Raw genomic sequence first — 23790 nt, 5'->3', positions numbered from 1 at the left:
AATGGATTCAGAATCATGAAAAAACCCTAGTTTGACACGTCACATGCTACTTAAAGCATAATGAAATTTAGAACATTTTGTCTTATTTTGGTTACCTTTCAGCAGCCCTAGGGTGGCTGAATAGAAACTAATGTGGGATGTGTTAGTAGACGCCTTTACAAATACATTGGTGAAGAATTTCTTGGTAAGACATGTATTCCCAGATTTGACATTATTCTCTGACGTTGTGGTATTTACTTTAAAACCCTGACAATTAGGTTTTCATTGTGATACCGATAATTAGGAACTTAACTTAAAGGAGCATTCAGTGATTGGGTGATTTGGAAAAAACCCTGGTCCGCCCTGGTAACAAGATGTGCACTTACACACGCTCTACAGACAACAGACCAACAGCACGTGTACCAAGGCTCGCTGCACTCGATCATGATTGGAGGAAGGCCCCTCTCATCCTGATTGGATGAAAGCTTTGCCACCCAAAGCCCAAACCGAAACTAGGGTTTTTTTTACTCCAGGGGCTCACTGGGGACAGGGAGGCACTCCTTATATGGTCAACACACTTTATAGTAGGGAGGATTATCCAAAAAATAAGAAAAGATAAGTGATATTTGAATTAAGTGAAATCACTGAATATACCTTTAAAATGGACCACCCATCTGACCACTTGTGAGGTCGGATGGGTGGTCGGGAACACTTTGGAGATTTTCAAGTGGACCCTGATCCAGAAAAGATAAAACCCTGAGCAAGATGCGTAACCTCTAACAGCACTGAGCACCACTGAGCAGCCATCAGCCATCAGAAGCCGATTAATAAACACCTGCCTTCTTCTGTTTACCACATGAACCCCATGGGCATGACATAAAAGGTGGACATCACATTGCAACATGCACTTAGATATTTCCGGTGGAAAGATTTGGGTGTAGATGTAGAGTGAAAAAGGACTGGCCCAAGTTAGACCCCTGGGGGACCACAAATAGATAAGAATTCATTTGAAACCACTTCACTTCCCACAGCTCCGGTGAGTGACAGCTGTCAGTAATAAAGCAGTTGTGGTACTCTGTACCTTCCAGTGCATCCTCAGGGGTTTGAAGAAAAGGCCACAATGGTTATTATCAGATTCTGTATCACTGTGGTCGGTTGGTATTTAGAAAGATAGAACGGACATATTTAACATTTCCCACATATTTTCCCCTCCAGCGACAAGATTTGTATCATGAGCTGCGGTAGCAGAGCTGTTGAGGGAGATAGGGAGTGCATGAGTGAAATAACATAGTAGCTCATAGTATAATATTTTGTGAGGTCGCTATATACTGTAGGTAAAGGCCATCTCTACAAGGAAATACAGCTTGATCGTGTCAACCACATCCACATTATAATTCCATGTCTTTCTGGTTTAATAATCATGGTTATGTAACTGAGATTGTAATTATTTTAACACTTTCTAATAATCTCACAATAATTCTATACCATGGTTTGATTTACAGTATTAAGTGTAATCTCAGTAACACCGAGATAACCAGTGTCATAGTAATTATAATAGCAGGACAGTGAGAGTCTTTTAAAATCTAGTTAATGAGCTACAGTACAGTACAAGATCTGCCATTTTGCACCTTTGTACGGTATCTGACTGAACAGCTCCATTCCACCGTAGCCACCCTCAAATACCTGAAGAAAACATTTCTCTTCCCGGAGGGAGGTTGCAACACTATCCAATCAGAGCGAGAGCACCTCACAAAGAGGAAACAGGTCAGAGAGTAAGCAGGGCTTCTCCATTAAGAAATAGCCTCTAAACTACATCTGACAATAGCCAAGATTGCAGCGGAGGCCAATTCATGGAGGTAAAGTGGCCATTTGTGGAGGTAGAGCTGGGGGTTGGTGTTGATGAATTGAGAGACCTGCAGGGAAATATACAATACAGACCTGCTGCCACTTTACTGGGAAAGTATGTACTACAAAAACACCCTACTTGAGGGACACATGTAGCTACCCCAACTTATGTGCTCATACACTGCTCATTTTTTTACAATGACACTCAAACCCAGTTGAAATGTGGAAACATATTACAATACCACTGAGGGTGATTCTAAACACCACAAAGCAGAATTAGAGGAGAGAGAATAATAATTAGCCTGGCTAATAAGCCAGACAAAAAAATTGCCATCCCGCGACAGTGTTGTGTGATATTAGTCTGGCTTATTAGCCAGGCTAAATAATAATCACAAAATCCATCACAAAATCTCCTGATTACTTCTTGAGACACAATTGGAAGCTATGAAGTGTGTCAGGGACTAGGGAAACACAGCTGAACTCTTAAATATATAGGCTTGCTGGCTCAGCATTTCTCCCATTAAAGGTTGAAGCATTTGGTTTCTCTTTTGCTCCGCAGTTCAAATTGACTTCCTCTCTCTTCTTCTTAATCCTAAAGACACAATCTACTTCCTGTGTAAACAATAAAGACAATGGGTCTCATTCACTAAGCTTGTTTATGTACACGTGTTTGTACTTTTCAGCATTTATATTAGGCACTTTCAGAATCAGCTTAAAGGTCCTTGCAGAATGGGCGCGTGTGCAGGGACCTTTATTGTCACATCACAGTTTTACAGGTAAAAAAGTGGATGAAATTCGATTTTCTGCATATAGTTCCCATCAAGAAAAAAAAAGACGACGAGGGGTGGGGTAAGGAGATCAAGGCAGGGAAAGAAATGTATTTTGTGCGCTTTTACCACAAGAAATAGGCTACAGTAAGGGGTGTGGATCTCTCAGCTTATTTACAAGCTTTTTAGCCCCGGTACCCAGGCTTTCATTTTTGTCGGTGCTAGAATTGAAGGCCTGGGGAAACGCATTAGCCGCTCTCGTCTAGAAGTGGGAGTCAACCCTTCCGGGTGGGCGTCGCTTCAAATTATGTGACGTAGTGCTGCACTAGGGGGGTGAGAGGAGGGACCGGGGCTGACGGACAGATCGGTGAACCAATCAGGGCGTGCGCAAATCTCAGCCGCGACCCGCCCCTCTAGACAATACAATACAACCAAAGGGTCTCTTAGCTTTAAAAAAATCACACCCGTGTGAAGTGGTGCAACTCCGTGTGGGGGTCCCCGGGGGGGTCATTCATTATGCACTGTAATTTCTCATAAGCCTACATTAATCAGAGATAATTAGTACCACCATGTGTTGGACAAACATTGCAAACATTTCACACTGTGCACGTGAAGGCCGTAGACACGCAATTGCAATTAAAAGCTAAATAACTAAAGGCAGCACATTCATAATCCACACATTTCTAATCAAAACGCCCACATAAAACCATGTCAAAATGGGCATCCAACCAAGTCAAGCTACACCTGCACTTAATTAACTCCCAAAATAATGTGTGATTCAAGTTAATTAATTATACATCTCAACGCGGAAAATATCACCATATAAAATCACCATTAGATCAACATGACTAGATTAAACAAGGAGGCATATGGCTTCTTTCCAAATTATATTTCAAACAAACGTGAAAGCGAGTGGCAAAGTATGCCACAAGGGAAAATGAAGAAACATGTAGGCTACCAAATTACATTTTATTCAACAATAAACAGATGAAAAGACTTAATAAGCATAACTAATGATGATATTGTCCATATCCATATTCACAGATGAACCATTCGCCGCCGTAGCTAGAGGAGGAGATGGACCAGGTAGGAACAGGGGGAGAGCGAGATGAGTCCGAGAAGGGGGCTCGGCGGGACTAGCAGCTGTTCTTAAGAGCAGACGGCAGTCGTTGGCGGGGCATTCTGGGCAGAGACCCCCGCCGATACAGTGTTCGCTCTCCCCCCAACACCAGAGCGGGACGCAGCCTTCCCACTTGTCCTCGTTGTCCCTCCCGTGGTCAGCCGTCCCGTCGCCCACGCCTGCGAGTGAGGGGAGGAAGAAACTCCTGAATGATACACTTACCAAAAATAATACACTTATTATACTTTTTGAAAGTGTACTAAATGTACTTATTTGTACTTGAAACTATTTGAATTTAAATTGTGTTATTTTGAAACCACTTAAGTTGTACTTATTATACTTAAGTTGCACTTAAGGAGCATTCAGTGATTTGGGGGCGGTAACAAGATGTGCACATGCACATACTACAGTGGGGGGACACGCAACAGGCCAACAGCATGCACACCAAGGCCCACCCCTGCTCGATCATGATTGGCGGAAGGCCCCTCTCTATCCTGATTGGATGAAGCATAATTAAGCATAATTTATATATATATTTGCATATATACCTCTTTGTTGGAGCAACCATGCCTTTCCAACAGATACTATACATATTATGAATGGGAAAAGGGGAGAGAGAATGACCAAACAAACATTTACATTCATGGTTGTACTAACAAATCACATAAAACAACATAAATCATACTTTTTTTGTTAATACCATAACAAAACATTAAACACAATGACCCATAACATAACTCCAGTACACATTCTAATATTCAAATAATAACAGATATAAGAACAATAACACACGGTCCTTGGCGCCCCAGTGTATGCTGGGAAATTGACTTCCTCTAGCCACTCCCATTTCACCTGGCAGTATTTATAGCACATTAGTACTTAATATACTTAAACTTAATATACTGAAAGCAGTTTATACTTTTATTGTATTTATAATGTATTAAAAATATACTCTACAAATATATTTACGTAAAATATGCTAAGAATGCATTTAAAAAATTACAATCTACAAATATATTTACTTAAAATATGCTAAGAATGCATATTGCATATTTTTAATTATTATAATTAAAGTACATTTTACAATAAATGCATGTTCAGGAGAACTAGCTATGAATATATTGATAAAGTATTTAAAATATAATAATTACAAATATATTTGAAATTATATGTATTTAAGTTAGACAACTAAAAACCTAAAAGTAATGCACTTATGAAAAGCATATTTTCATACTATTAGAAATATATTTCTCATTTAGTACACTTTAGTTCACAAATGTGCTAAATTACAAATACATTTATGTTCACTTATATTATATTTAGCAAAAATATATTTTTTTTACTATTAATATGATTCGAGGCAGTACAAGTATACTTTTAGCATACTTTCTGTGCAAAAAGTGTACTTAACCCTTAGACAGATTACTACTGGAAAACACGTGGAGTTTTGCATTAGTCTTTTCTGCCCTGTACGTGATTTTCCGTAGTTCTCTTTTTTTATTAATACCAATATATTAATTCGGTCCGCACCTCTGTATATAGTATTGAGCATAAATATCAACTACATTTCCCAGAATTCCCGTGTCACGTGACACACGTGTATGCTTTCCTATTGGAAACTGACGCCCAGCCCCCAGTGAACAGGGGGGTTGGTTGACTCCTCCGAGGTGGGCACTGGAGGAAGAGTTTTTCAGCCAGGTTTGCAGTCGCCGCAAAAAAAAACAATCTGAAAAATGATCCATCCGTGTCCAGTGGCATTCTCCAGTCCCAGACCGTTGGCCGGGCTGCAACATCCACCCTCGCGGATTACACGTGTGCAATGTTTTTTCTTCTCCCCACCGGAGTTACCACCAAGGCTGAAAGGTAATTTTATTGTATTCGAAAATGCCCTAATATGACATGTCTAGTAAGACGATCCCTATATTTGGCCCGAGCCGACCTAGTGCTGATATCAGATAGATGTGGTAGAACCATATATGGATAGATCTAACTGGTTTAGTCATCGTGACATGCATAGTCGGAGAATATATAACAAGGGTCGGTACTATAGGTGATCGACGTAGCTAACAAAAACATCTGATCAAATTAATGTATTGTACTGTGTCTTTGTGGGCCGCATCGTGGCATACAAATAGATGTTTGTATAATTAGTATCACGATAAAATAATATGGCGACGTTAGAATGACACCACCAATGAGTGATCGCGTGTAATGTAGCTGCCCAGCGTATATCCAGCACCATATTCCACTGGCTGTTGGCTAGTAGTAGTTGCTAACAAACACTGCACAAATGGTACTGGCTATTGGCCGGGCCACAAGCCCGGGCAATAGCCAGTACCAATGTTGCTGGATGATTGCGACGCAATGGTGCTGGATATACCCTGGGCAGCTAGCTACATTACCACCGATCACTCATTGGTGTTTCATTCTAACGTTGCCATATTATTTTATCGTGATACTACTTATACAAGCATCTATTTGTATTTGTCATGCCACGACTCGGCCCACAAAGACACTGCACAATAAAATCATTGATCGCCAGCAGCCGGGTAAAACGCCATGTAATAGTAGCGTGCACTGACTACAGCTAAAATGTTTATTTCTTTTTATATATTTAGAACTGGCATCAGATGAGGAGGAGGAGGATGAAGAGTCAAGACTGCGATGGCGTTCTCCGACACTGAACCGGATTCATTCATTCATTCATTTCAGGGGGGGGCAGTTTTTGGGTGTTTTTTTTATTTAGCCTACTCACACATAACCTGACTCCGCCAGATGGGGCAGCAGAGAGTACACTGGGTTCCCCCCTCCTGCTCCCATCTGGGAACTCTCAGGCAGACTTGATGCCCGGCCACAAAACGGCCTGGCCAATCAGCAGCAGCTAGAAGCGAAGTTGCTCACAAAACGGCCTGGCCAATCAGCAGCAGCTAGTAGAAGCTAGAAGCTGCTGCTAGAAGTTGCTAGAAGCTGCTGCTGATTGGCCAGGCCGTTTTGTGGCCGGGCATCAAGTCTGCCTGAGAGTTCCCAGATGGGAGCAGGAGGGGGGAACACAGTGTACACTCTGCTGCCCCATATTGCGGAGTCAGGTTAACTCACACACACACACCGTCAAGGACTGGGTTTGGGGACATTTGGGAGGAGTAGCTCTGATCCATAGCTCTAAATGCGCATTTAGAGCTATGGATCAGAGCTAGGGGAGGAGTAACTGTTTTGTATGTAGGCCTATTTATTTTCTGTAATATTTATCATTTTATTATGTTAGTAGTCGTAAAAAATAAAAGACGCTTTTACAATGAGTTAGACCTGTCATGACTATTTTGTTCACTATTGTGAGGTTTATTGTATATGACTAAGCAAGTTTCAACTGTGATTTACTCTGTAACGGTAGATGGTAATAACTCAATTTCTTTTTTATAATACAGTATACATTCAAGTCTATATTTTGATACATATCATGGGCACCAAGTCATATCAAAACAATGTCCTTGGATGTGTTTTTTATCAAAACTGTGTTTCTTCATAACAGGTTTTTGAGATACATGCATGAATAGACAAGGTACTGGTAAGACTATGTAAACATGGTATATATCAAAATGTGCGTTAGAATGTCTAATTTTACCCCAAAAAAGAATTGAGTTTATATGATGTTCCAATTTCAGAGCTATGGGGACTTTTAGCTGGATAGGTCAGATTGATCATGACTGACCATGCTATTTATAGATGGCAAAATATCTACAGTGGTACATGTGAGAAACTTTTTATTTTATTTTAATTGAACTAGACAACTCACCCTTTAAAATGAGATATTGCATGGCTATGTATGCCCAGCAGAAAAAAAGTTATTTAGAAAATAAAACTTCAACCGGGCATAACTTTTTTTGGTTGTCCTAGAAACAGAAACAGTGTAAATGCAGGCTCTTTTAAATGGCTTCCAACACAAGAACTAAACATTTTATCAACTCAGTTCATTTTTTTCCTGGAAGCAGACAAGTCAAGCTTTCTCTGAAGGTCTTTCGTTGTCACACATTCACAACAGAGAATTTTCAATAAATCATTCAAAAACGCCATTCTGGCCATAGAGAAGTCTACCTACTATATAGAAATCCTTGAAACGCTCAAAGAGTTAAGTATGGAAAAAATATATTTATTTTTCGCCTGGGACCTCATGCACGAGCATCTTCACTTCAGCAGCTGATAATAATGAAATATTATGATTAACTAACAAAAAAAAAGGGTTTTCAAATGTTTTAACCAATCGAAAAATTCAGCTTTATTTTTTCGTTTGGTTAAAATATTTGAAAATCTTTTTTCTAAGTTGGATTATTATTTTTTTCCCTTTACATTGACATTGTATTGTATTGTATTTTTTGTTATAATAAAATTTAAATCATGTCACGTCAATCATTGTCACCTAGCAGCCACCCATCGAGAGGGGACTGCAGGGATGACAGACTGCTTTCCATTATAAAAGCATCGTGGCTACCTCCAGGATGATTTGCGCACACGTTCAATTATATACTGTATATTGGTGTGCATCGCAAATCACCTGCACGTTGATGGAATGGGTTCCCTTACGGTTCACATACAGTAGGCGCCACTGTTCAGAGCCGGAGCTCGAATCAGAACATGTGTGCAATCTACCGCACCCAGAACTCTAGGGAACCCATGCATATTTAGCCAAAAATCCCTGCTTCACCCTGCGTTGTCTGTCGGGTGTCACAGGGATGCCAGTGATGTAAATAAAATGGTAAATGGTGCATTTATATTGCGCCTTTATCTAAGGCGCTTTACATAGATTGTGCGTTACATTCACCCATTCACACACACATTCATACACCGATTGCGGCGGAAGCCATGCAAGGTACCAACCAGCACATCGGGAGCAATTTGGGGTTCAGTGTCTTGCCCTGCAAGGACACTTCGACATGTAGACAGGAGCACGCGCCTTTCGGCCACGGAGTGCGTGCCCGGTATATTGCCTGCGAGTGAGATACAGAGAATACACTCGTCAGTCTAAGGATTTCATCATATCATAGAATGGTATTTGAAATAGTGGTGTCTTAGCTTACCGCCCAATGCTGCTGCCCTCAGCCTCGCCTCGTCTCTGGAGAGTGGATCTGTTAGAGAGACAGAGAGCTCGCCCCTTTATACTGCTTTGCTCAGGTGCGCTAATGAATGCAGGTGCTCCTAGTTGTCTGAGTTGATGATGAGGGATGTACCTGCTGTCAATCACCCGACCTAAAGGGCGGCGGCTTATTGGCGCTCTCTGTCTCCCTCTCTCTCCAGAGCGGCGCTTGCATATTGGGTGATAACTAACCACTGAGACACAACAATAGCTATAGGGAAAGCGCATCAACACGCCTACAGACACACCTCCAGCCGCAAATATAGGAGTCGGCAAAATGAATAGTGGGTTGTGTGGCTGCAAGATAACGTTTACGCATAGTGGAAGCTCCTAAATGCGTAATTCACGGAAAATGTTTATTACTTGCAGATAAAGCATGGCATAAGATGGAGCCCTAGGTCTCTGCAGGCTACACTAAACTTGACACAAACACTGTTCAGGAGTCTGCCATGACAGCCATTGCCCCATCTTGCATGAAAAAAAAAGTAATAATAATTGCACACACATGGTGCGCTAAAGTGTTACAACAATGTTTAACACTTCAAAGTGTGTGTGTGTGTGTGTGTGTGTGTGTGTGTGTGTGTGTGTGTGTGTGTGTGTGTGCGTGCTTTGTACTGCGTATATCAGTGTATTTTCAGTGAGAGCACTCTTCATCTTATTCCATCAGCTCTGAGGCATAACAGAGACTGCTGGAGACAGTATATTGGCCATCACACAGATCTGCATTCACCTCATTATTTAATGAGCTGTGCAAATTAGCCTTATGTAGCGATCTATCGAGCCTTTTCTGCACAGTGCACACATGCAGGCTGGGCACCTTGAATTGATTACAGCTGAGACAACACTTCTAGCAAAACCCATTGACAGTCACATGCACGCACGCACGCACGCACGCACGCACGCACGCACGCACGCACGCACGCACACACACACACACACACACACACACACACACACACACACACACACAACTTCAATGCCTTAGTTTGCTTTTCTAATTAAAACAAAAAACAAAAACAAACCTGGCCACTCGACCAGTTTGCCACGTTGCCAGGTTTGCGGGTTCCAAGCAAATGAGCACCGCACCTGTCACAGACATGCGCAGAGCAAGTTCAGTCAGGAAACTCATTGCAGTTGCTGCCGGCCGTTCATTGGGCCGCCGCCTCAGCATCACGTTATCTTTCACTTCATCCGATCAGGCAATCACACACTCATTCCATCTTCATACTGGCTTCTTTAAACTGGAAGTTTGCACTGCTCAATCTGCTTGCTTGTTTGCTGCTGCACACTGATACTGCTGCACTGCTGTCTGCTTAAACTTTAGCTGCTCACCCTCCTCCACCCCAGCTACCACCTGTCGTTTTGGATCTGCCGTTTAGGTACGGGGGATTCGGAGTCCCGATGGCCGGGACTGATGCCGCTTTGTGGCAGCGGTGGCCGAACGGATAGCGGCGCAGTCTTGATACCGGAAGGTTCCTAGTTCGAATCAGCCGTCCGACACGTTAAAATTACCACCGTTGAAGTGCCCTTGAACAAGGCATTGAACCACTACGATGAAATGTGTTCTATGAGCAGGGCCTGGCTGGAAACAAGTTCTTGAGCTTAGCCCAGATACCCTGGGTAAATATAGATTTCATTTCATTTCATTTCATGCACTTGATCTGAGTACCTAAAAAGCAGATCCAATTCATCGCCAAACCATAATAAATATATTGCTCATTTTATATTCAATAAATATATATATTCCATCCATTCTTGAGTTGTCCTGACTGAACTGGGTATATGAAAACATTGCGGTTTGCCAGTAACACAAAAAACCTGGCCACTCGGACAGGTTGCCAACTTGCCATGTTCGTGCATTCCAAGCAACTGGGTATATGAAAACATTGCGGGTTGCCAGATTTGCTTCTCAAAGCAAAAACATAACATAAACTAGAAAAAGTGCCCTTCTGGGCACAGGTCTCCACCAGGAGGATAGGATTGTGTGAGATGTTTGGCAAAATGTTTAGGAGTATAATATAAACATGTTTTTTTGTTTGTTAGTTTTTTGCAACAATTTTCTTCATTTTGTTGAGGAAATGCAGAGCCAGATCACTCATAGCATGAGGATATAATTCTGGAGAAGCAGGACATGTGCAGCATTTTGTACAAAACGGGCCACTCCTGAAAACTTTGGAAGGCAATCTTAGCCAATCAGTGTAGAATCTGAGAAATCCAACAGACATGTCTTGATCACATGACTACAGAGATCATGTGTACCGATTTGCGTGACATTTGGATGAAATCTGTGCGACTAACATAAGCAATATGTTTTGCAGAAATCGGCCTCATGGTGGCGCTATAACCGGCAGATGTGGAGGGATGCAGGGACAATGTTTTTCCATGGCCTCTAGGGAGTGCGCATACATAAGTTGTATACAGATCGATGCAGTTATAGGTAAAAACAGGAATTGGCCTGTTATAGCGCCACCATGAGGCTGATTTGGGAAAAAAATTAGTGGCATGTCGTCCTGGGCCGAGTGGAAATGTGCGTGTATAATTTCACGGAAATTGCACAGTGTGTTTGTGATTTGTGGCATTTTGTTCGAAACGGACCAATCATGTGAGCTTTGGAAGCCAATCTTAGCCAATCAGGATGGAAGATGGGAAATGGTGCAGATCCGTGTTGATCACATGACTATGGAGATAGTGTATACCGAATTGTGTGATGTATGGATAAAATGTGTACGAGTAATCTACAGAAATGTGTTTTGCCTAAATCGGCCTCATGGTGGCGCTATAACAGGCCGTTGAGGAATATTTGGGGCAGAGGTTCGTCGTTGGCATCCAGGGAGTGTGTGTGCAAAGTTTGGCATGGACCGGGCCAACGGTGGCGGAGATTAGCTGGTAACAGACGGACGGAAGGAAGGAAGGACGGACGGAAGGACGGACGGACGCACACACACACACACGGACGGAGTGCAAAACATACTCTCTCCCCATGCCTTCGGCCTGGTGGAGACAAAAACAGTATCACCCTCCCGCTTTTTCCTTCTTCCCATTTGCGACGCGTGGTGCTAAAGGTGAGGGCCCCGAACTTTTAGTAGATCACAAAAGCTGCTATGTGTTCGTTCATCATGTAACACGTTATTACATTATTACATTATAGAAAAATCTGTTATTACGTTATGCGTTCATTTTTTTATTACATTATGAGCTGATTTTTACATTTAAAATTATTTTATTTAATGTATTACATTATGAGCCCTTATTACATTATGAGCAGTTATTACATTATGAGTTGCTACACCTCCTCATGACGGTGTCAAAAACCAAACAATGAATTGAACGTGCTAGTGAAGACATCACAAGTGGGATGAGTTGTCCAGGTAGCTCAGTCGGTCGAACAATGCGTGCGTGTGTGCGTGCATGATAGAGAGAGAGAGAGAGAGAGAAAGAGAGAGAGAGCACGTCATGGTTGTGCACTCATTGCAAGGTGTGTGCGACAACATTCAGTGAAGCAGGGAGCTGACTTGTTCCTCTTTGTCTGCTGTGAAGCCAGCCAAAGCTTCATTATGAAACTCTATCTATCACGGCCCACACTCTCTCTCTCTTTCTGCCGCCCGCCCCACAGCCTTCCCCCTCCTCCTCCTCTATCTACCTGTCTCTGTCTTCATCCCTCTTTAACGTGCAGCCTCTCCAGTTCTTGGCAGAAACCGTTGCTCTCCGTCTCACCCATCTGTTTCCATTCATTAGGGCAGGATCCACTTCCCTGCTCATCTGACACCTTTTCACATCATGCTGCAAAATGTAATTATTACAGGTACGTGCTACACTGTTCTACATAACCCTCACAGAGGTCCATACATTCTCAGATATTTGATTCTGGGTTTGTAAAGAGGTGATTCAGACCACCCTTCCCTTCAGAAAATGCAGGTGATTTATCACTGATAATGTGACCATAAGGCCGAAAAAGAGACATATTTCTAATCAGGCTTTGATTGTGACCACCAGCCGATCTCACAGACGGTTGAGAGAGGGTCCTGGGCAAGAGCCTAGGGGCAGCTTGTGACTGCAGGGGGACTGTGCAACACATACACATGCATGCATTGCACGCATGCATGAATGCATACGTGTGCACACACACACACTTGATTAATGTATGTGTGTCTTTCTTAAAGAAAGAAAGAAAGAAAGAAAGAAAGAAAGAAAGAAAGAAAGAAAGAAAAATAAAATGTTGCAGACATGGCGTTTTTAGCAAGTGATTCCCAAAGGCCCTGAACGTTAAGAGTTAAAGGAGTATTGTAAATGAGAAAAAAATAACTGTCCAAAGTTTAAGCCATGGGAACATTATAATAATGAACATGGCAGTGTCACGTGTGCGAGACAGGAGGTTTAGGATCCAAGCGGGCAGAAGAGCTCAAATGCAACAGTTTTATTTAACATAAACTCAAGGAACACACCGGTAACATACTATGACAATCTCACAAAGGAATTGAAAGAACAGGGGAGTATAAAGGCAGGGATAACAGGACACAGGTGAACACAACTGACAATCTGGGGAACTAAGAGGAAACACTAACAAATCTGTACTGGTGAGACAAGGCAGGTAACAAGAGCAACACAGGAAACACTAACAAACAACAAAATAAAAGTACACAAGTGTAAAGTAAAACTCAAACTACAACTAGGAAACCAGGACATTCACAATACTTCAAATTCACAGGAACACAACGGAAAAGTAAAACACTACCTAAAACTATGAACAAGGAACACTAGAATACATAATATAATCATTCCTGTACATCATACATTATATTATATATAATATAATCACTCCAGGTGGCATGTGCATCGTTTATGATGTTCTTTCATATTTGATACAGCCTGTTTCTGGAGAAACATATTAACGAAAGTCTTAAAACTACACTTCTGGGTTTGAAATTAAATCAATGTCACTGCTAAAATACGTCACACCCCACGGTCAATACCATAGGGTCAATACATTTGAGATTCCGAGATTCCGAGTCAGCTGGCAGTGACTCAATAATGTAAAACATTAAATATCGATAACAAACCCTTAATAAAAGTGTGAGAGGGGAGAATCACTTCATATGTGATCTCATGTGTCTGTCCAGTATGTACATCGGGAACAACATGACCCAGCCATGACTAGATCAACCCAGACATGACTAGATCAACAAAATAACAAAACGTGCAATTGTACAGTGAGCATTTCCGTTCATAGCCAATAAAGCCCTTAATGAAAAGCATATTACACTAATTGAGGCACTCATGCCTCATAATATAAAGGCTGTTGAAGCCGCCTGTGGCTATAAGACATTCACTATCCGAATGGAAAATTGGAATAGAGTAATGGTTATTTTAAGCAAGCAAGACTGACAACTGTCTGCTTTCCTTTAGACTGGCATATCTTGCCTTTTGCACGTTACTGTGTGTGACACGCACGCACGCACCCACGCACTCACGCATACAGAGCAAAACAAGTGTGGTGTGAGTGAGTGCGTGCGTGAGTGCGTGCGTGCGTGAGTGCGTGCGTGCGTGCGTGCGTGGGTGTGTAGGTGTGTACCAGACACTCAGTGCAGAGAGGACTGAGTGACTTGGAGAGTCCCTTAAGTAAACATGCAATGTGTTCATTATGGATCCACACGTAAGTAAACATGACCCCTCAACCTTCTGGACCAATGGAGAAGGCAGAGGAGTGGAACGCTCCACCGTGCCAGCAGGTGGGGAGAGAGTTCATTTCTTCTTGAGTGGACTGATAGGCCAAAGTGAACCAAGCATTTTTTTATATAACATTTTAATATAGTGAAAATAGACGATCTACACGCTCACAATGTGTCACTGAAGATCGGCAATTTTCAGCTCAGAACAGCAACATTTCCTCATCGCGTCATGCTTACTGATGGATTTATAATTAAGATAAAACCAATTAGTTGCATATAAAATGCAGAAGGGACAATTAATGATTCACCAAGGATATAAAGGACTGTATAATACTGAATTACTGAGCTACACAGGGCTATAACTATAAAAAAATACTTCTGAGAAAGTACTCAAAAGTACTGATGAATACTCAGCACCACAACAGGTTAACAATTAGCTTTAACAGGATTACTTTAAGCAGAGAGATCAACATCTAGATGTTGATCTGAGCAGGAAATACTCTTTTAGAAAAATACCTTTAAGTGCCCAATTAAAAAGATGACACCACCAGGAAGAAGGATTGTCCAGTCAGCAGATTATGGTTTAGTGTCTATTCATTTTCAGATCAGAGAGACAGAACAGATCCACACACAGCCAAATTACAAAAACTCTCACCCTGTGCGACAAACTGCACAGGGTTCTCTCTCACGAACAATTCATTTCACAGGCATTAATACTGTAGAATACGTCAATTGTTGATACACATTTCATTGGCTGAATACACAGTTAATTTCCACTATGCCACGCTGGCACTGGGTGTCGAGCGCTCATTGGACCAGCACATAGATGATGAGACTGATATTGTGACAGCTTCCTTAGTTCCGTCATTGAGGGCCATAGACCGGGAAAGCGCTGAGGCTGGCGTTGCTATGGCAACCTGAAGATAACATTCCTTTCCCTGTTCGCTGTAAACTCTCGACAGAGAGAAATACTCTTATCTACTTTCTCACTAGGCACCAAGGTCAAATACATGCAGTGTCTCAAATCAAAATAGACCTCTCAGTATGGCCAGTTTACTTGACTGGGGAAAGTCTAATAGAGACAGTGAATCTTAACTTGGCGTCAGGCAATCCATAATATAATAATAAAATAATATAAAGGATAATATAGGTCTGAGATGATTAGGCCTGTGGATGGTGACATGACATAAATAGGATAAGGAGAACACAGTCTGGGCCAAAAGGAAACATTGACACAAGTCCACAAAAATACCAAAATAGCAGATCTACCATAACTCAAAATTATCTATCACTTACGCATGTTTAAAAACAGTTGCAGACACTTGGGGGTAAAGCCCCTGATACACGTAGCAATTATTTCGTCAATTTCAACACGCAAAGTCAATTCTCAATGTTGACTTTCCACTGTTCCATTGAATAGGATCAACTCCTTGTTGTTTAGAAAAGTCAGATCATCAGCGACCTCTACTGGTCAACATAACTGAAATCCTCCAATCACAGCCCTCCTTGGCGTCACATGATGCTTTCTCCCCTGAGAACATTTTCTGAAAACCTGGCAGCTGTTTCAGCGCTGTGGACAGAAGACAAGGAAGGAGGACCTTATAACTTTGTATTCTGGTAAGTGAACATTTTGAGAACAACTGTTGGGTGGAAATGATTCAACTAAAAACGAATTGTAGGCGTTTATTTGCCGTCAAATTTGTCATTGAGCGGCTGTGTATATATTTGTATCTAGACAGTTCATATCGGCTGCGGACGTGCTTGTCTGCGGTCGATAGCACTACAGAAAGTTTTGACAGTGCTGAAACAGCCCGTTCATAATATTTACTATCGAACCATCACTGAACATGTCATTATATTTAGGTACTTTTATTTGTTTGTCACTACATGTCTTTGAAAAAGCCTGCGTTGTTTTGTATTCAGTGAATGAGCCACCACGGAGCGGTGCATAAACAGATTGCTCTGAGATTGTTTACTATCTTGCTAGAAAGCTTCTTAACAGATACGTTAAAGTTTTAAATCTGATAAAGGCTGTGACGAATATATCGCTGTGATAATTTGAAGGAGATGATTGTACATTTACATTTGTACGTTTAATATCATCATCAACTCATTATGACTGTACACTAGTGTATTGGTTCTCAAAGTGGGGTCTGGGGACCACCAGGGGTACTTGAGGGAGTTCCAGGGGGCAGCTAATGGATAGTTAGGAATCAAATGGACCCTTATGGGGATGTAACTCAGAGAGTGTACAAATGGAACCAATTGGACCTGTATGGCTCCATTTGGTTCCATTTGTACACTCTGAGTTAAACTAACATTGATTTTACAATATAAATGGGTGTCTCAAAGATATGCCATTAAACGGGGGTCCTTGGAATTAAAATGGTTGAGAATCACTGCTTGAGTCGTAAAGATTTTCTCTTGTGGGGGTCCCTGGCATATTTAAACGGTGGTCATTGGAATTAAAATGGTTGAGAATCACCGCTTGAGTCGTACGAATCTTCTCTTGTGGGGGTCCCTGGCATATGTTTTCAAAGGGAGAGGGTTAAGGTTAGGTTTAGGTGTGCTGCCCCGTGGGAGGTTAGGGTTAAGGTGACATCGTTACAAGAAAAAGGTTCCAGGGAGAAGTGAGAGCCGTGACTCTCCGTATGAGAGACATGGCTTTCAGCATCCAGATTCCATACGTGCGTTTCGCAATATACTGATTTTCAAAGAGGTGACCTGCTGCAGCAAAATGCTTGGTAAAAGCTGTGCAAATACCAATTAGGTCAGAAACGACACACTGTCCGACGTTCACATGTGCAGGTAGTGAGGTATAGCTTTTTTGTTTTTTACAGAGTTTACAATTTTCCAAAAAATAGCTGGGTTGGAATCACAGCCCAGTATAGCATATGGAATAGTCAGACTTAGCTTTTTTAACAGCTGATGTTGGTCGTGCGAGATATTTATTTAGCCACTTTTTACAAGTTTGTACAAGGCCACAATACTGCAGGGTCAGTCCTCTATCCCAATGATCAGCATTTATCGTCCTCCAAAGTGCAGCAAAGCTGTATTTCTAATATCAGAACTTTTATCTATCTGTTCCACTAACTATGACAGAACTCTTATCTCAGGTGATCTTAATCTACACCTGGACGATGCTTCAAATGTGGTGGCTCTGGGTTTCCTAGAGTTATTGCACTCCTTTGAGTTCATCCAACATGTTGTTGGGCCTACACATAAACAGGGGCACACTCTGGACCTGGTGATTTCTAGAGGTCTGAACATCACTGTTGAAAGGACTATTGAAATGCCTGACCACTATTTGCTGTGTTTTAATATGACTGTCTCTGATCTAGAGAAAAACATCACTGAATATACTATAAAAAAGCGTTTTTTTAGCTCATCTGCAGCCAACGAGTTCTCTCGTCATCTGGCCCCCCCCCCCTATCCGATCAGAGCCGGACTTACCGTTGGGCTAGGGTGGGCTGAAGCCCGGGGGCCCACAACTAGAGGGGCCCCCGAAAAAAAACATTATAAAAATTGACCAATTCAAGTGAAATGTGTGTATAGTTATTGTATTTAGTTGTATTATGGTTCATTGAGAGAGAGCTTCTCTCTGCACTGCCTGTCTGCACTGCAGTGCTCACTGCTGTGGGGTAGCTAGCTATAGCCGTGGAAAGCATGATCCGGTCTAAAGCCCACCTACTGTCTGTGTCCGGTATCAAGGGCCCCCCCCACCCCCCACACACACCAGTGACACCACCATTTCCGTATCTCCACCCAAGATCCACCCAGGCCCGGAGGTGAGGTCAGTTCACCTGTCATTTAGGCGCGACATCTGTCTGTCTGTTGTGAATCTTGAGACAACATTATGGCGGATAACGCTAAGAAGAAAGAAGACAATGAAGGTCCGAGTCGTCCTCGTCCGAGTGGACACCAAAAAAGAAAAAAGAAAGAAGAAAAAGACGAACGTAAAAAGGTGACACTGAGCAAAATGAGGAAACTTACGGGGTTCTTCACACCATTTAATTTAGCGACAGCTTCAGCGGCTGTTGCTGAAGCCGCTTCTGAAGCAGCAACACTGCCGACAACAAAGCATGATGAACGGCTCGACCCCAACAACAACAACTACATCTCCAGTGACGAGGTGGAACTGGGAACGCTATCTGCTCCCGTCGTTCCTGATGAAGATGATGAGCAGGTCGGTGTCTATAAGTGTCTAAACCTAAAGCCTTGCTCAGAATTGTTTTGATTTGGAGCCAGGCGTGTAGGCTAATAAATGCACAAAAATGACCATTTAGGTGGCGGTGGTGGTGAATGACTCCATCGGTGAGGAGGAGGTGGAACGATCTGCTCCTGATGATGAAGATGATGAGCAGGTTGGTGCCTTGGCCCTGGCTATAAGCCTTGCATTATAGTTGCATACTTGTTTTGTTTTATTTTGGCGCCGGCCCGGGTGCAGTGTCTGTATGGGTAGCCAGTTCGTTGTAGCCTAATTATGCACATTAAAGCGTTTTGGATAAAAGCGCTATATATAGGCCTAATAACTTTAAGTAGCCTGCCTAATAAATGCACGGATGCGACATTTTTTAGGTGGTGATGGTGAACCTAGGCAACGAGGGGGAGGTTGAGCCGGGGCCCTCTACCCAGTCTGAAGCAGATGAGGGTGAAGCTGGCACTGCCCAAATAGACACCAACATGGAGGAGGATTCCTATAACAGTGACCCTGCTCGCTGTGGTAACATTGATGACAGAGTTCAATCATACTGGGCTAAGAAGGGACCCGAGTCCTGTCAAAATAAGGAGGCGGACACCAAAGCATCTGAACGTCAATATAAGGATCAGAGGAGATTTTTCTCCAAATCCCTTTTCAACCGTGTGCTCCAAAACGGCGAGTGTGTGCCCAGAGAATGGCTGCTTTATTCCCCGTCCACTGGTTCCGTTTTTTGTTTTGCATGCCGACTATTTGGTTGTGGAAATATTACGCAGCTGGGCCCTTTTCAATGTGGTTGGAGTGACTGGAAACGTGCCTCGGACAGCATTCCAAAACATGAGAACAGTGACAGCCACAGGAATGCGATGTTAGCATACATTAAACGTGCATCAGATATTGGAGTAATTGACACTGAACTGAGAAAACAGCTGGAGTCGCAGTATACATACTGGACAGATGTACTTAGGAGAGTAGTGGCAGTTGTAAAAATGTTGTCAGAGTGGGGAATGCCTTTACGGGGTACTAGTGAAATAATTGGCAGTCTTGACAATGGAAATTACCTGGGCATCATTGAGGTAATAAGTGACTTTGACCCATTTTTGAAGACACACATCGAAAAATAGGGTAATGCTGGATCAGGTAAACCATCATATCTTTCCTCGACCATATATGAAGAATTAGTTAAGATGATGGGGGATCGAGTATTATCGGATATTATCAGTGAAATCAAAATGTCCAAATACTTCTCAATTAGTGTTGATTCAACCCCCGATGTTTCACACACGGATCAGCTCACATTCATTTTGCGTTATGTGTCACCCGAAGAAGGTGACATTCATGAACGCTTCATAAAGTTTCTTCCTATAGTTGACCACACAGGGGAGGGTCTCTGTAAGTCCGTGATCACGGTTTTGGAGGAGATGGGTATTGAAATAGGCAATTGCAGGGGGCAATGCTACGATAATGCTGCAAATATGTCCGGAGTTTATAAAGGCTTACAGTCTCGCATGAAAGAGATAAATCCCCTAATTGAATGGGTCCCGTGCGCAGCTCACACGTTAAATCTTGTTGGTGTCAACAGCGTCAACTGCTGCTTAGAGACAGCTGAATTTTTCAACTTTGTACAAAAGTTGTTCAACTTCTGTTCCAAGTCAACTGCTAGATGGGCAGTCGTAACTGCAGGACTGCAGGCTAATGAAAATAACCGCATTGAAACACTGAAATCTCTCTCCGACACCAGATGGGCTGCACACGCACAAGCGACACATGCGCTGTGCATAAATTATGCAAATATTCAAGCCTCACTTAAGAGCATTGCCGATAACGAGATCATAAACCGTTCATATCGAGATGAAGCAAGGTCGCTTCACAACAAAATGAACAAACTTGAGGTTGCTTTTCTATGCAATATGTGGAATTGTATTCTCCAGCGTTTTCATAAAACAAGTGAGGCGCTACAGACTGTGCGTCTGGACTTGTGTAATGCAGTTGATTTGGTCAGATCGCTGAGAGATTATGTCGCAGGCTTGCGAGATAATTTTAATGTATTTGAGGAACAAGCTAAACATATGTCTCCAACAGTATCACAACTTTACAAAGGAGACATAGAGAGACAAAAGAAACGTACAGTGCGGGCGGATGAGTCCACAGAACATGAGGTTAATTTAGCAGGCAAAGAAAAGTTCTCCTCTGGTGTCTATTTGACTGTTATGGACCGATTAGTAGCAGAACTAGATCGCAGGTATCAGTCTTATAATGAACTGAATAATGTGTTTGGCTTTCTGAATAAAATTACCTCTCTCTCTGCACAACAGCTGCGCAAAAGCGCAGCTGACCTCCAGAGGCGATATTCAACTGACTTGGGGGTAGACTTTGTTGAAGAGATTGTCCAATACCAAGCATATATTGGGGATGATGTCTAGCATTAAATGCTGGATGAGTGAGAACAACCCCAGAAACCTTGGCATTATTTTAGATCAGTCCATGCTTTTATTATTTTTTTAACTTTGTTTTTATTTCAAAAGATGAAACACGAACAATGAAACAGAAATCAAACATAAATGTGAATACAAGAAAACAAAAATACATAACAAAAACAGAGACAATAAAAGAAATCAAAGAAAAACAGAAAAACAGCTTGACAAACTTCAAAAATACAGCATTCTTCAGACAGTACAGGACAAGGCAGGGAACAGCAGGAGACATGACTCATAATATAATATAATATACAGCAGATATCCAACATTCAAAGCATTTTTATAGACTCAACAACCCCTACTCAGCACTCTTAGACCTCTACACATACACCGAAACCAGTCCATGCTTTTAGACAAACACGTTAATTCTGTATCGCGCACCTGCTTTTATCACCTTCGTAACATTGCCAAACTAAGATCAGTTGTTTCACACCCGGAGTTAGAAACTATTATCCATGCATTTGTGTCATCACGTCTTGATTATTGTAATTCTCTGTTTACCTGTCTGTCTAAAACCGAATTAGATCGCCTGCAACTGGTTAAAAATACAGCTGCTAGGTTGCTGACCAGGTCCAGGAGATCCTGTCATATAACACCCGTCCTCGCCTACAGAATACATTTTAAGATTCTAGTCATTACACACCGAGCCCTCCATGGCCAGGCACCTCCTTATCTCTCTGACCTGCTCCAACCGTATGTGCCCAGAAGGTCACTGAGATCCACATCACAGGCTTTGCTGGTTGTTCCTCAGACAAAACAAATAACTAAAGGCGATCGAGCCTTTGCAGGTTTTGCCCCTAGGCTATGGAATGAGCTCCCCCTCCACCTAAGAACTGTGGATTCTGTGGACATTTTCAAAGGACTGTTGAAAACTCACCTTTTTAAACAGGCCTTTACATAGCCGGCCTGGTTAAATGTTGATTGCTTTATTTTTGCTCTACTTTTTCTATTTTCTCTTACTGTATTAGTGATTTAGTTCTTGACTTGTTTTATTGACTATTGACTTGTTTTATTTTTATTGTTGTTAAAGCACTTTGTGACTGTAATTGTCTGTGAAAGGTGCTCTATAAATAAACTTTACTTACTTACTTACTTACTTACTTACTTACATGTGGGAGACATTTGTTTCAATGTCTGTTCCATTTACAATGGGAGATGTGTTAAATTACAGCGTTGAATTGCTGTCAATTCATTTGGGCCCTTGAAGTGGACCTGGATCAAATCCAAATGGAATACTAACCCAGTTCCTAAAGAATGGCTACTTTCTACACATAACTTTGGAACAATAGGCCCCAGATTAGAATTACAGAAGGAAGGGGAGTTGGGGGGCAGAGAAGCTTGCTGCGGGTATTTGTCATTGTCATTGGTGAGGAGGACCCCGGTCCAGAGAATAAATCATTGTTAGGACAGACTCTAGCAGGTACATTTCCCCGCCCCTCAAACTTCTTTTATCTTTCTTAAAAAAAAAGAAAGATCAGATCTATAACCTGAGCTGGCACCACAACACGCATTTCAACACGGTAGCTTGTAGATATGGCGTTATTGGCAAGTGATTCCTGCTGAACGTTAAGAGTTAAAGGACTAATTTGAGTACCACAGACGAAAAACATTCTTAAGTCCAAATTTCATTCTGACCCCTCCACGGAAATTAAGGCCTCGTTGTCCTGAACCCTTATCTATGATTTATACATTATGGATCAATAGTGTGGACTTATACTGTTTTTTGTCTGTGTAAATGAGAAGAAAATAACTGTCCAAAGTGTAAGCCATGGGAGTTGGGAACATAATAATGAACATGGCAGGATATGTATAATGCAGGTCTATTCATCTACCGATCAACACGTTGCTGAGGTAAAACAATCGGTTTTGATGTACCTGGGCTGGAATGCTCTGCTCTCTCTAGGTACTGGTCAGGCTTGGCGGTAAGACTCCCTCCTCACATTCAGTTGTATTGTGTTGTCAGTTGGTCGCCCCTAGGCAAGTACACGGAGCGTCTGACTCCCGATGACAATGATTTAAAGGAAGGTTTAAGCCAAGGAACCCACAAACTTTGGAAGGAAGGAGGAAGCCTAAATTAAACGCCACTCTCCTGACTCCTACAGGAAGGATAAGTGAACGAAATACAAACCAGTGACTTTGTCCCTCTTGTGAAAATAGAGACTTTGAGTTAAATGCCTTACCGTATTAATCCTATTCTAAGTTTCCTATACGTACTTACCCAGATTAACCTACCTCCTGGAAGAAGAACCTGAAAAAGAGAAAAGACAATTTAAGTTATTATTAAAGCTGCAACCCTTTTCCCTTAGGATTTGACTTGTGGTCACACTGGCAGAAACAACAAACATGCTGAGGATAACTATGTTCTGCTATGAATACATCAACTAAAAAGGAATTTTAATTAGTTTGAATTTATTATTTCCCTCATGTCTATGCCTAGTTGTGAAAATTTCATAACAGGCAGACGTTGTCACATTGGTACTGACGACAGTGCCTAATCACCAGCTGTAGGGTCTTAAGCTGGGAGCCATCCTGCCCCTTACTTCAAACCTGGAATAATTTGGACCTCAGGATCCACATGGGAGCGGTGTGGGAAGCCAGGTTCCCACAGTATAG

The 23790-nt window shown here is 42.1% G+C and overlaps 1 protein-coding gene and 1 long non-coding RNA gene across 2 annotated transcripts in view; both read right to left on the bottom strand.

Moving 5' to 3' along the window:
- The window catches only part of LOC306920623 (UDP-glucuronosyltransferase 2A2-like), a gene marked incomplete at both ends in the record, with an annotated part of 303140 nt that overhangs the window by 179500 nt on the left and 99850 nt on the right, over window positions 1–23790 (bottom strand).
- On the bottom strand, window positions 3547–8821 carry LOC306920165. Its single transcript, XR_013789622.1, has 2 exons — window positions 8781–8821; window positions 3547–3890 (listed from the first exon to the last, which is right to left on the bottom strand). It is a non-coding gene; the product is annotated as an uncharacterized lncRNA (long non-coding RNA).

Source organism: Electrona antarctica (genome assembly GCF_951216825.1).
Source record: "Electrona antarctica genome assembly, chromosome: 3".
Classification (NCBI taxonomy): domain Eukaryota; kingdom Metazoa; phylum Chordata; class Actinopteri; order Myctophiformes; family Myctophidae; genus Electrona; species Electrona antarctica.
Note: the sequence above shows the minus strand (reverse complement) of the source record. Positions and strands in the feature narration are given on the sequence as shown.